Consider the following 14,914-nt stretch of genomic DNA (forward strand, 5'->3'; position numbering starts at 1 on the left):
CTTTACTGGTATTAATATTAACATCCCTTGCTGTTTGTATCTATTAAAACTAGTATTAAGGTTAATGATGATACTAGCTGCTTTTTAACCCAGTTTTGAATGCCTGTGGGATTAGTGTAAAACCTTTCTCCAATTATTTTCAAAAGGGTGGTAGGGTAACACTAGTCTACTGTTTGAAAGTATATTTTAGTATTAGGCTAATACAATATTTGAAGAAGGCGAACAGTTAGTGGCTATAGGACTTTCTTATATATGAAGCACTAGATCTGTATTTTAAACAGAAGACTGGAAAACACTGTTCTTAACTAGCTGCCATAAAACAGGCTACTTGAGTGAAGCAAACATTCAATTCCTCCTCTGAACCAAGCCCAAATATTTTCTCGGCCTGATTATGAAACTAGTTTACCATTATATTCAGGGATGTTCTAAGATCTTTCCAGGGTAACATTAGTTTTCTATGGAGGAATCTTATCCAAGTTTTAACTGGGCCCAACCCTATTTAGCATTCCTCCTGTGACAGTTGGCCAGCTATTGCCCATGAATAGTTTATGTCTTGCTCTATGATTGGTGTCAGCCATAGAATCCCTGCCTTTGTTTTTTTTTTTTGCAAAAAGAGGGGGAGGGTATGTTTATCTTTAAAGTGTGATAAGACTACTGATTTTTGGTATTGTTGTAGCAGACTAAGTAATTTTATTATGACATCAAGCTTTTTTTGATTAGCATTCAAGCTGTGAGATGTGTCTGAAGAACTGGATTTTGCTCATGTAAAGACTTTACTCCAGTTAATATGGTAATAAATTAATTAGCACAATTTCTTCCTAAAAAAAAAGCCTTTTAATATTTTTGAAGGAAAAAGTATAAGAATGGCAAAAATTTAATTAAAAAATGTATATTGGAAACATCAGTGTATTCACCAAAATCTACTCTCCTTTACCGTAAAAGTGTAAAAAGACCATTTTGGTCACTCCCCATAAATGAAAATGGAAAGAACATGGAGCCTATTGCATATTTGAGTTCAAAGACAAGTGGAAGAGATTCTGAACAAAATATACCAAGAATGTAGATGGTTTCATTCTTGCAAACTGCAATCAACATTCCTGCCTGTTAATTAAAAGGCATCAAGACAAATTAAATTGTTCCCCCTGCATAATCAACAGTTATATTTATTTTACAATAGGTATTCTTTTGGAGAAACTCAAAATACTATGGAAACTTTTTCCAATTTCCTGCAATCTTTTTAGAGATTTTTATAAGGCATTTCCTGTATCAGCTCAGATTTATCTTCTTGACTTTAAGCAATAAAGTAGCTGTATAAAAACAAACCAACAAACCATTTTCATGACACTGAGTTCCAGTCTTTACTACTTCTTTCTAAACTTGCACATTGATTACAGAATTGCCCAAAAGAATCCAGCAAAAAACTTATCTCCAGATTTACTTGAATCTGTTACTTCTTTAGCATCTTTTTTTTCCTAAAATCACCTCAGTGCCATTACATTTCCATATCTCAACTATGATTTTGAAAATGGGCCAGAAATTGGCTGCCAGCTATTGAACAGCTGGCTTTGCTTATTATTTGCTTATTAATTGGGAGGTTGATGAATTTGTCTCAGACACAGCACTGAATGCTTCCGTCATCTTTAGAAATGTCTTAAAAGAATGCAGAGCTTGAGTGGAATGGTTTTTGTTTTAACCAAAGAAAACAGGAAAACAACAGCAGCAGGCCTATTCTCAGATTCCAGATTGTTTCCCTGAGACAGGTTGTGAGCATTGGAAAATCTACCAATGTATCAATTTTGCTTTTGGCTTTTTTTCTTACTAGGCACCTGCAGTCTTTAAAAATTGGCTTGAAATACTAATCCTATTTGTCATAGGATGTTAACATAAAAAGAATCTGATATTGTGTCACTGTTGCTGTACAACATCCTAAACCTATGGAATCTTTTTTCTCAAATAAAAATCTTTTTTTTTAAATGAATGAGAGCCAAGTCTATTTGTATTAGGTCAGTTTTCCTCAAACTTGGTAACTCTAAGACAGTGGCCCCCAACCTTTTGTGAACCAGGGACCGGTTTCACGATTATTCTTCCACGGACTGGTACCTGAGTAACATGAGACTCCACCGCCATCGGGACGGCTCTTCATTCGAAGCCTCCCCCCCCTCGATGAAACTAAGGCGCGATCACCCAAACGCTGCTTTCCAACTGAAAACCCCGAAGCACTTTCCAACCGAAAACCCAGAAGCAACTGAAAACCCAGAAGCGCCGTCGAAACAAGATGGCGGCGCCCAAGCTTTGCGGCCCGGTAAAAAATGATCCACGGATCGGGACCGGTCCAGGGACCGGTGGTTGGGGACCCCTGCTCTAAGACATGTGAACTTCAACTCCCAGAATTCCTGAGCTGGATTAGATCATGAATGAGTCTCAGATCTACCAACAAGGCCTGTAGATAGAATATATGCTTCATAAATAGAAAGCCCCAGGTTTAGTTCTTCACATCTCTAGTTAAAACGACCAAATAGGAAGTATTGAGAAAGGTGATCTGTGCTTGAGAATCCTGCAGAGCTGCTACTTTCAGAGCTGAATATACTAGAATAGGTGGATACGTAATCTGATTTGGTGTTCTTGGTTTGCTGGGTTTTGCTGGAATACTTATTGGACAAGGAGCTTTGAGACACGTAGCTGATCATTTGACTTGAGCTTTGTGGTGATAAACCTCCTTCAAAGATCTCCAAGTTCTCTTTTGTTTTATTCTTGATATGCTTTTACCAAATGTCTGCATGTAGCAGGGAGTAATTACAAGACAAGTGGAAATAGAGACTTTAGATTCTGAAACAAGAATCGTGCCAAAAATGAGAACAAGACCTGTAATCTGTTTCTTGGAATTCATTTTTTCTCTCTTGCTCATCTTCTAACATTCTCCAGTTTACTGTGTTAGATATGCATTGCTGTAAATATCTGGATATTTTGAAGTGCTGCTGCCACAGCTGTTTTTTTTTTAAAGGCAAATCAAAAGCAATCCCAGGACCCATTCCAAAAATGGAATGACACTGCTTCCCACTTGTTAAATCTATTCCTAGCCCACTAGCCTACCGGCTCTTTCCAGATGAAATTCTGTTGAGAAAATGTTATACCAGGAAAAGGAGATTGTAATATTTTAATGAAAAATCTCTGAGAATCTTTGCACGTTCCCTAAATACCCACAATGTGTCAAATGGGCCTTCGAAGTTTAGGGATCCTTGGTAAACAGCTTCTTTTGAGATCAGTATAGTAAAGATTGCAGCATATAGTTGTAATACTAAATGCATAAGCACAGCAAGGAAGAAGCCCCACTGAGTAATATGCAGAAGACCACAGTTATAACCTTTCAGGTTTGGTAAACAAAATCAGTACATTAGTTTTTCATTATTGTTGCTTAATGGCAGGTTTTGAGTTTTATAAATATATAAAAAGACACTTTGGAGATTGCTGTGGATCAACATACTGCTAACAGATTTTAGGGAACATTTTACATTTTTAAACAACTACATGGCTTAAAGCCCCATTTCTGGGTATTAATGAAAAATATTGATTTTAAGCGTTTTAAAATCCCTGATGGACCAGGTTCAGCATTCCTAAAGGATTATATTCTCCCACAGAAACCTGTCTGGTTGTTGCAATCTGCTTTAATTCCTCTATAATCGGCTATGGAGGGCTCCAATTGAAGATGCTGCCTTTTTAAAGACCCCATTTTATGATTGTGTGTTGGTTTACCATTTTTTTTCTAGAATTCTTATATTTCTGTGTGAACGTGAAATGACTTCAGATTTTCTAACAAAGCAAATAGGAGTACTTGTTGATTTGTATAGCTTTTTTTACAACTACTTTGCATATTAGAGCAGTCATTTCAATAGAAAGGAATGAAATTTCTTGAGAATCAATATATAAATACGGCAGGACTTCAGTAGATGTGAACTTTTTGGTTTAAACACATATCTGAATATTTGCTTGCTATTCACCCTGGAACATTTACTCTCAAAAGCTAGTTACAATGTTTTTCTTATGCACAAATTTATTTCATTGAGCTAAAAAAATTAAGAGACTGTCAACAGAAAACATTTTATACTTCTGCTTGCCAAATAATCTAAATACATTAGCTGAATTTTTAATCAAGAGTATATCATCTCCTTAAAATTGTCTGCCTAGTGATTATACCTTTCATTAGCTACTCTATACATCTAATATTTTAGCTCTCTTTTCTTTGTACATGATAGCTGTCACTTTTCTATTCTTGAATTGCTTGCTTACTCATTTTTCTACTCAGAAAGAGTAGAGTCCTTAGAATCCTTTCCCCCCCTCCAACTCACTTCTTAATATCAATTTTCTAGGGTTTCTTGTTTGCTTGATTATTCCTCTCCCCAAAAAAACCAGTTAACTATAGGTAATCCTTGAGTTATGACCATAACTGGGACTGAAATGTTGGTCATTAAGTGATGCAGTAGTTAAACAGTTCATCACATGACCCGACAGATTTAATGTCCATTTTTACTGCAGCTGTTAAGCAAATCCAATTAAAATGAGCAAATAGGTAGGAAGTGTTGGCAAAGATAATCGTTTCCTGAGAATCCTGCGGGGCTGCAATTGTCCGAGCAAAATGTTCTTGCTTAGATGGATACCATAATCTGACTTGGCATAAAGCAGATCTTGATGTTGCTGTGTTCTACTGGAATACTGTATTGTAGGTTGGCAGTTTGCCTGCTGGCATGGAAAAGCTGGAGCCCCCAGACAGCCCTTCCCTACTAGATTTGATAAACTAAGAATAGCAAGGATTAAGCTTGTAAATGGTAGACCAAACATGTCTGAGTATCTTTCCCACCTTCACAGGCTTCGATGTCTGATACTCATCGAGAGGGCTCTAAGCATTTCTATTTTTGGTATTGCATTAATTTGAAGATTTAAGTTTCAGTTTGTCTAAATGTTTCATAAAGTATAGTGCATCTCTTATAATTGATTTTTCTTCCCCTTCTACTTAAAGACTTGAGTGGTCAAGTTTTTGATTAAATAAATCTGATCTGTAAGATTTATTTGGTAATGACTGCTGTTCTTTTATTTATTTTTAATGGAAACATTCTTTTTTTTATACTGGATGTATGTGCCAGTATATAGAAATGGAATGAGTCTTTGGAATAATCCTGTTGTCATCATAAAAGGTCTTCAGCAGTTCAGAAAGATAAGAAATCATCATCAAATCATCATCATCATCATCAAGAACATCTTATAAATACAATTTTTATTTGTTTATATCCCATCTTTATTATTTTTTACAAACAATAACTCAAGAAGGTGAACATATTCAACACACCTTCCTCCACCTATTTTTTGCACACTAAGCCTGTGAGGTGAGTTGGGTTGAGAGAGAATGACTGGCCCAAAGTCAACCTAGCTGACTTTAATGGCTAAGAAGGGATTTGAACTCACAGTTCAAATCTTCTGCTTTCTAGCCTGGTGTCTTAACAACTAGACCAATTAAAAAGCCCCCTTTATGCGAAATGTTATGTGAAACATTCTCCTCTGTTTTTAGTGTAAAATATGTGAAGTATGAAAAGGTGAAGATTTTTTTTTGGGGGGGGGGGAATGTTGTATATATAGTTGGATGACTTCTTAAATCCTGCATTTTCTAGATATACATGATCTCTCAATAGTTTTATAATAATATTCATTTTAATTCATTGGGAGAATAGAACCAAATATTCCTTGGGTAAATGATTTTGCACAATTCATTTAATTTCCACCAAAAGGAGAAAATAAAATATCAGTTTTAATTGCCTCCATCCCATCATTGGGCATCAAGCAAACTTATTTTGCTCAGGGTTTATTTAGCATTTTCCTATACCCACAAGGACTATTGTTCACTTAAAATGCTTAGTTTGCAAATAATACAATAAAAGAAGCTGTCATGCTTCAAAGATAATGCTCAAAATTGCAGAGTGGGTTGGGAGAGGAAAAAGAGAAAGGCTGATTAGAAGAGGTGATAGCCAACAATTTATTTGCTTGGTTTAGCTCAAAATCAAAGATTTTAAAGTTTATAAGCAACCCAGTGGATCCCAAGAGCATTTCAGGTTCCGTTTTGGTTCCTGTGAACCAAACATCCATTGCATGTCCACTGCAATGGATGTCAACATCCATTGACATCCATTTGCATGTCCGTTTCTTTTGGGAATTACAGAAGAGATAATTTCCAAAAGTTGGAGGATTCAGCATTCTGATTACAGCTGCTAGGCTGACTGTCATTAAATACTGGGAATTCAGGATTTATTTAACCAGTGGACAAATTATTGAACAAATAATTATGCATGGGAGGCTTTTAATAATGGCAAAAAGATATGAGGAAGAACATTATTTTCCTAATAATACTTCTGTCCCTGCTGGAATTAAATATGCAATAGGCATCACTGCTAATTTAATGATTCTGAGTTTTTTAGAATGTTTATTTACATAAATTTGTTTTCTTGCTCACAGAATGTGGTTGGGTTTATGTTTGAAGCGTATAATTCGGATTATTATCATTATCAAAAAATGCATTTGGAGGGAAATTTATACTCAGAAAATCCATTAGTAGTGACCCTTCCCGAGAAACTACCCCATACTTTGATTATGGTTCAAGCAAACAAAGCTCACAAATAATTTGTATATTTGTCTGCATGTCACTTGTGTATATTTGCTTATTTATAAATGCCTTCATTTGACTGATATTTCTCATTTATTTTGCTGTTCTGCAGCTGTTCTGCTCATCCATCTGTTTATGTCTTGTGGTGCCAAAAGAGTCAAAAGGGATTCAGATGAATCTTTCAGATCAATGGATTGGAGGCTAGTTTGGGGTCTTAGGCTGCAAAATTTGAAGGTAAGATGGTATTCTGTCATTGCTGGCAAATTTCTTTACTTTTTCTTTTGCAAAAATATCCAAACCATTGACTCTTCAATGAGGAAAAAAGGTATACTTATTAGAAATGCATCTTTGCAAAAAATGTCTTTCTTTTGGGCTCTCAGCATTTCTACCCTATTTTCTCTGCTTGTAATGTTTATGGCTGCTTACAGTCTGTATAAGAAAATTGCTCAGACTGCATTTGTATAATTTATTTCTGCTGGTCTCTCCTGTGCCTTATAATTGCTGCTACGTTGTTTGGTTAGAAGTTTTTTGGGAAACTAATGATGTAATTTTTAAAAATCATTTTTATGTAAGTCTTTATAAACAGCTGATTTGACAGATATAAAGTAAACCTTCAATTGAATGGACCATTCATAAGTAGAGACTGGCTATATATTAAGCCCAAATGCCCATTAAATCTGAGTTTATGTGAGTTGCAACAATTTGTTCATTTGAGTAATGACATGTGGCAGATTAATGCAGATATATAAATTATGTCATTTACATCAATGTATGTCATTTGTATAATTATGTAATGAGGGCAATAATATAAATTACATTATTAATGTGTACCATTGTATCATTATACAGACAATATAAATTTATAAAAATGATGAAACTTGTCTGGATTACTGTAGAACAAAGAACTTTATATGTTAAATGCTGAAACATAAAAATGTGTTCAGTGTTTCCAAAATGTACTAAACAAAGGTCCATTAAACCAAGATTTACTGTATATGGAAATATATTTGTGTATTGAAATGAACAGTGTGTTTTTAAAAGCTAATAGATATTAGGATTTATAGACCAGAATATATTTCAGGTGATCCATGCGCCTAGGAAAGAATTAAATAAATATAAATGAATATAATTGGTAAATAATTAATTATATGAAATAATTAATTTTAAAGGGATAAAATCTGGATATAATTGAACTAATCATTACAAATTTGAATCTCGGGGTACATTGTTGACTAAATTTATGGTTTAAGATTTTTTTAAAAAATCAAGAACTCTAGCAATACAATTATTTTGGCTTCCAAATCACCTATTCCTGCTTTATCTGTTCAGTCTTCCTTGTTGATTAACATTCCATGGGAGATAGCTGTTCCCCCTTTAGCTTCCTCACTCCTTTAAGGAGGAAAGTTATTTTTAGGGGAAGTTAGGAATTTACTAGGAAGATCATCCTTTGTAGAATTAGTGTCCTGACAGATGTCAAGGTAATTAAAATATGTGATTTATTGTGATGGGCATCATCTATATCAGGGGTGTCCAACCTTTCACCTTCCCTGGGCCACATTTGAAGATGAAAATTTGGTTTGGGCCGCACATAAAATAAAATAAAATATTTATTATTTATTAAAAATTATTTATTTTTTATCATGGTTTTTTTATCACAGTTTTTTTTATCACAGTTTATTTTCCGCCACATTTTGCGGGGGAGAAAGCTCGCCTGCCTCACGCCTACCTCTCCTCCTGCAAATAGCCCGGCTGGATGAGGCAGGACTGGAAGGCAGAAGCAGCAGCAGCAGCGGCGGGGCAGAAGCCTTCCTCCGCCGCTGCTTCTGCCCCCGCCGCCGCTGCTACTTCTGCCCCGCCGCGCTTCTTCCCCCCACTGCTGCTGCTTCTGCCCCCGCCGCCACTGCCCCGCCGCTTCTGCCCCGCCACCGCTGCTGCTTCTGTCCCCGCCGCCGCTGCCCCCGCCACCGCTTCTGCCCCCGCCACCGCCACCGCTTCTGCCCCTGCCGCCACTGCTGCTTCTGCCCCCGCTGCCGCCACTGCTTCTGCCCCCACCACGCCGCTTCTTCCCCCGCCGCTGCTGCTGCTTCTGCCGCCGCCGCTTCTGCCCCTGCCACCACCCCCACCGCTGCCGCCGCTTCTTCCCCCGCCACCGCCGCTGCTTCTTCCCCCGCTGCCGCTGCCCCCGCCAGCACCCCCACCGCTGCCGCCGCTTCTTCCCCCGCCACCGCCACTGCTTCTTCCCCCGCCGCGGGGGCAGCAGTGGCGGGGGCAGAAACAGCAGCGGTGGCGGGGGAAGAAGCGGTGGGGGTGGCGGCGGGAGAAGAAGCGGTGGCGGCGGAGGCAGAAGCGGTGGGGGTGGTGGCGGGAGAAGAAGCGGCGGGGGCAGTAGTAGCGGTGGGGGCAGAAGCAGCAGCAGTGGCAGGGCAGAAGCGGCGGGGGTGGCGGCGGGGGCAGAAGCAGCAGGGGTGGCAGCGGGGCAGAAGCGGCGGCGGCAGGGGCAGCAGTGGCGGTGGGGGCAGAAGCAGCAGTGGTGGCGGGGGCAGAAGCGGCGGCGGTGCCGGCGGCGGCAACAGCAGGAGGTGGCGCTCTGACGGTGCCCGCCTTTTCTCTTGCTGCTTGACATGGTGCTCGCCTCGCCCCGCCTCGCACCTGCCTCTCCTCCTCCTTCTCGCTGGCTGTGGCACGATGGTTGGGGTGGGCACTGGGCCGCATTACGAGGCGACCTGGGCCGCATGCGGCCCATGGGCCGCAGGTTGGACAAGCCTGATCTATATCTTCTCATTTTACTTGGTTGATAGTATATTAGAGCAATCAGAGAAGCGTGATAAGTATAGTTTCTGCTCCTTCCACTTATTTTAATTCAGATTCTCTCAGTAGTTCTACCAGGTTTAGTCCCTTGGATATTTGTGTAACAATAGCTATTTATAGGCTTTACTGTCTGTCACCTCTACTGCACTTAGAAATATGTAAATTGTAGTCTTCAAACATGAGAATTTCCTTAGCAGATGTCATATAGTCATGAAATCATATGTGCCTTATCTTATTTAGTTCTTATTTAGTATCATACTCCTAATTCAGTGGTGTTAAACTCAAGGCCTGGGGGCCAGACCTAGCCTGCAGGGTGCTTAGATCTGGCCAGGGGGCCTGCCCTGGAAACAGCGAAGGACCTGTGGTAGTGAAAAGGGAGCTGAGGAGGACTGCATGCAGCTCTCCTGAGCTCCGTTTTGGGCTGCGACGGCCTCCTGCAACCCTCTGCCAGTGAAAACAGAGCTCGGGGAGCTCCCTTTTCACTGACAGAGGGCTGCAGGAGGCCATTGCAGCCCAATATGGAGCCTCAATGAGTGACATTGAGCTGGCCACGTTCATCCTGGCCATGCTCCCCCGGCCCCTTGAGGTCAAACACAACCTTGATGTGGCCCTCAATGAACTCAAGTTTCACACCCCTGTCCTAATTTCATTCCATTTTCCTTTCCACTTGATTTCGACTGTTCCCCTACTTCCCAGTGGTCAGTTGATCTTTGTAACAAATCATGTGACATGAAGCATCTCTAGCTATGTCCCCCATTACTTCCATGTGCAGTTTAATGACTGAGAATATTAGCAGAAAATATTTACTAACACTTCGTTCATTTTTATAGATTTATGTGTCGCTGTCCATACAAAAAACATTAAGATGGAGGCAGTTCCTGTATCCAGAATTCTTATTTGTTTGCTTTGTTTGTACTAAATTATATTTTGAGACAGATGCAGTATTCTAGTGCTAGCTTTATTGCTTCTGAGCTGACAGAAGGATAGTGCCATTAAGTAAATGTCAACTGTGCTTGTTTGGCTTTGTGTTCCTTGTTAATAATTACAGACAGGAAGCTACCTATTTCCTCCTCTCTGCCTGCTTTCCCCACAGTGGAAGTGTGTGGAAGCCAGATGTTCTACCCAGGGCAGAAAACAATGATGGCCTTGAACTGCCAACTTAAAAATTACAATCATATATGTTCCTCTTGAGGCACCCAAGTCATCTGAAGTGTATGGTTCAAAATAGAAGGATGAACTTAACTAGAATTACTCTCGTTTTCCAATTTGTTACAACAGTGAAAGACCTATTGTGTTTGTAACTCTTGTAACAATATATATTTTAGAAATAATATAATACAAATAAAAATATAAAAACAATATAAATTTTAGAAAAGAGTAAATGGGGGGGGGAACCCTGTACACATATATATGGACATGCTAGACAGACCACATCTTCCATCCTTCATTCTGTCAATCATCCTGTCTTCCTAACTGAACTGGATGTTTGGATTAATAAGAGTATTGTTTGCCTTTTTAAAAGTCTGGATCATAGGTTTCTAGTTCTCATGGCAGCAGGAATGCGTCTGCCTGGGAAAGTCTCTGAATCCAGTGCAAGTGGGACTTCTTATAATGAGATGAGTAAGATTTGTTTGCTCAGCGTGGTTTCTCATCTCTTCACACAACTAGGGCCAATTGCAGCAACTGCACAGAATGTTTCTGCATATCACATTGCAGCTCTGTTATTTTGATCATATTTTTTCCAAAGAAATAAAGGTTCATTTATATTCACTGGAGTTAAAATTACTGTGTTAAATAGCTGTTATTGCAGTCATTATGAACTGGCCTGGCTGCATCCTGGGGTCTAAACGAAGCTAGTATTCTTGTAAAACCTTTCACTCCTTTTATAGTACCTGCTTACTTAGAAATCCTTTCAGCTCAAAAGAAATGTCGGTCCTACCTATTGACTAAATAAAGAGGCTGCAGGCACAGAATAAAATGCAACAGGGCAAGGACTCTGGACAAAAATCTTGACTTCCCTTCAAAAAATATTATTTGAAGAAATCTTTGATTGAACAGAAGGAATAACAGAATAAAATAAAGCAGTTTTTAAGACTTACATTTTGGTCATGGTCCCTGTTATGCAGGATATTTCTGGGGATTAGAGAAGGCACGAACAGAATATAGGGAAATGGCTTTAAGGAGTAGAGAGCATCATAAAGATAATTTAATTAGCAGGCCACCTTATATATGTAAACATATTCAACTTGAAACTTGACTTTTGGCTTATCTGTCTCCAGCCAGCTAGTCACTAGCAGGGTCATTTATCACAGGTCATATTTCAAGGTTTGTAAAATAGATGGTTCTCTGTCAGGGATTGGAATGACTTTTCAGATGTCCCACTGATTATTATTTGCCAGTCCCCAAATAAAGAAATGTGCATTTGGGATTTAATCGGGTATTCATGTACTGTGGTGTACAGAAAGTAGTTTAGATACATTATGACAGTTTAAAGAGAGTAAAGGGAATGTTACAAATCTGCTGTCCTTTGAGCAGCCTGTGAGTTTTGTGGAATGGAGTAATTTACTTGGGATGAAACACTACTGTACTAAACCTTGCCATTAGGACAGCATGAGAGATAGGCCTAAAAGGGGTAAAAGATAAAAATGCAGATGAAATAAAATGTATTCTTGAATAGGATGAATTGGAGGAAAGGAAAGCATCGTTGTTTCTTTTTGTAATTTTCTCCAGAGTCTTATACAGTTTATTTGTTTATTTCCCCAAGATATCCTGTACTTTATCTCATAGGATTAATTTTTGATGACTTCAGAATAATGAGATTCATTTCAGATGGCTCAGGTTTTTGGAGGCCTTCCCACGCTCTTAAATCAACACTGGAATAGTATTCTCGGTATATAGAACAGCCTATTCGTCAAAATGTTTGAATACTTTATCTCCAGTTGAGAGTAGTTCTTTTATCATCTCTAGGCAGCGAAAGGAATATGTAATATTGTATAACTGGAACATTGATTTCAAAGGTAAGCTTTGAATCCCTTGGGGTCCATTTTACTTAGTAATTTTTAAGATTTGCCTACTGTAATATGAACTGTGTGTATCTACCTTTGACTAGTATTCAGAATCTTCTAACTAGTCAAAAATGCTGCTGCAAAAGTTTTGCTAGGAGTAGAAGGCTTCTCTTATGCTTGCACCATCAATGCTAGCTATCACCAGGAGCTGTGGTGGCACAGTGGTTGGAATGCAGTATTGCGCACTAACTCTGACCATTGCCAGGAGTTTGATTCTGACCAGCTCAAGGTTGACTCAGTCTTCCATCCTTCCAAGATCAGTAAAAATCAGGATTTAGATTGTTAAGAGCAATATGTTAATTCTGTAAACCACTTAGAGAAAGCTGTAAAACACTGTGAAGCCATATATAAGTCTATTGCTGTTAGTATATCAAGACAGGACTATCCCAGTTCAGTCTAAAGTGATGAGTTACCTGAGATGTGGGAACTTCTGTCTTTTCCAAAATATCTGAGGGTTAATGCAAGCTGATTTCAGTTTCCTAAAACATATATTAGGATAGTAATGTAATAAGAATGGATACTCAAAAGATTCTATGAATTGTTTTCTCGGCCAATTAGTGAGAATCTTTCTTCCCTAATTTATACATTGAATAGAATGCTAGTTCTGTTCCTACTTTTAATATCAAGGAATTTGGGTCTTGTGAGCCTATAATCCCAGTCGCAAGTGGCAAAAATCCCACTAGCACACTTTGTTGTACCACTTCTGAAGCCTATTTAACAAATTTAGAAGATCTTAAACTACCAATTTATACAACTGAATTTTTGTATGAAGTTAAGAGAAAAAGTTGGCAGACATTTGGAATTGAGCAGCAGAAGACAGAATTTGAAGTATGTGCAAATGATGAACATGTAATTTAACAATACACATTAGCAAAATGTTTAAATTTTTATTGAAATTTGAAACTGAAGAACAACAAGTAAAAAGATATGAAAAAATGGGCTAAGAAATGTGGACATAAACTGATGGAATAGTGGGAAAATATGTGTTTAAAACGATTGAAACTTACATGAAAGGATTGAAACTTACATCAGTGTATAAGAACTTTTTGTATAAAATTAGATATTCAGCAGAGTCATGGCATGAGGGAAAACACTGTTCCTGTATCTAATTATTTTGGCATGCAATACCCTATAGGGGCATGCTGAGGAGGGGAATTGAAACAGTTTATGTCCAGGATGTGAGGGTCTATAAATATTTTCTGAGCCCTCCTTTTTTTAAAAAAATTATTCTTTAAAAACAAAAAATACAAAAATCTCATTTCCATTAACAGTTATTGTGTCATTGTATATACATGTTTCTTGTTTTGTGACTATAAATTATTTTTATCCTTATCCTTCACCCATTCATACCACCTTTCCCATGTTGCATAGTATTCTTGATCCTCTTTGCCTTTCAGTTCCATAGTGAATTTATCTAGTTCAGCATAGTCCATTATTTTTTGAATCAAAACTTCATCTGGTGGTATTTTATCACTCTTCCAATTTTGTGCTAACGTGATTCTTGCTGCAGTTAAGATGTGTACAATAAGGTATCTTTTATCTTTACTCAAATTCCCTTTGATCATACCTAATAAAAATGTTTTGGGTTCCAAATTCAATTTATATTTTGTAATCTCAAAAAGCCATCTCTGTATTTTCTTCCAGTATTTTTTGACCTCTATACATTGCCACCACATATGGAAAAACGTTCCTTTCTTTTGTTTGCACTTCCAGCATTCTGGTTTCAAGGTTGGATACATTTTCGCCAGTTGTGCTGGCGCTAAGTGCCATCTACAAAACATTTTATATTGATTTTCTTTGAATGCCATCGACAAAGTCAGCTTCCAGTTCTCAGTCCAAGTCTTTTCCCACTCATCCAAATTTATATTATGACCCACATTTCTCGCCCAGGCCATCATTGATCCCTAAACAATTTCCTCCTCTAGTTCTACCTCCAGTAAATAATTATATATTTGTGTTATAAATTTTATATCCTTGCCTGTCAAGATTTGGTCCAATTTTTTACAATCTTTATCTATCCCTAGCTCCTTTACGTTTTTCTTAAATTTAGTTTGAATTTGCAAATATACCCACCAGTCTAATATTATCCCTTGTTCTTTTAGTTTATCCAGTGTTTTTAATTCCCCCTGTTCATCTACCAATCCTTTATATCTAATCATTTTTTTTAATGTCCCTTGTATTTATCCAATTTTATAGGTATTGTTTGAAAATAATATAATAGTTTTGGTAGTATGTTCATTTTTATGGCTGCTATTTGGCCTAATAGTGATAATTGTAATTTTCCCCAATTGGCCAAATCTTTCTTTATCTGTGAAAGTAATTTCATATAATTATCCTCTTTTATGGAAGAGCATCTTCCTGTAAACCAAATTCCTAGATATTTAAGTTTTTTGACATT

At 38.0% G+C, this 14,914-nt stretch overlaps 1 protein-coding gene across 3 annotated transcripts in view; it reads left to right on the forward strand.

The window, feature by feature from the left end:
- The window catches only part of EXTL3 (exostosin like glycosyltransferase 3), a 123,990-nt gene that overhangs the window by 41,866 nt on the left and 67,210 nt on the right, over nucleotides 1–14,914 (forward strand). For all 3 annotated transcript variants that reach the window (XM_087929911.1, XM_087929905.1, XM_087929915.1), the window contains exon 2: nucleotides 6,756–6,877. The gene's annotated coding sequence lies outside the window, so the exon portion shown is untranslated. The remainder of the gene's footprint in view (nucleotides 1–6,755; nucleotides 6,878–14,914) is intronic.

Source organism: Pseudonaja textilis, chromosome 1, assembly GCF_049901715.1.
Source record: "Pseudonaja textilis isolate UNSWEBS1 chromosome 1, rPseTex1.2, whole genome shotgun sequence".
Classification (NCBI taxonomy): Eukaryota; Metazoa; Chordata; class Lepidosauria; order Squamata; family Elapidae; genus Pseudonaja; species Pseudonaja textilis.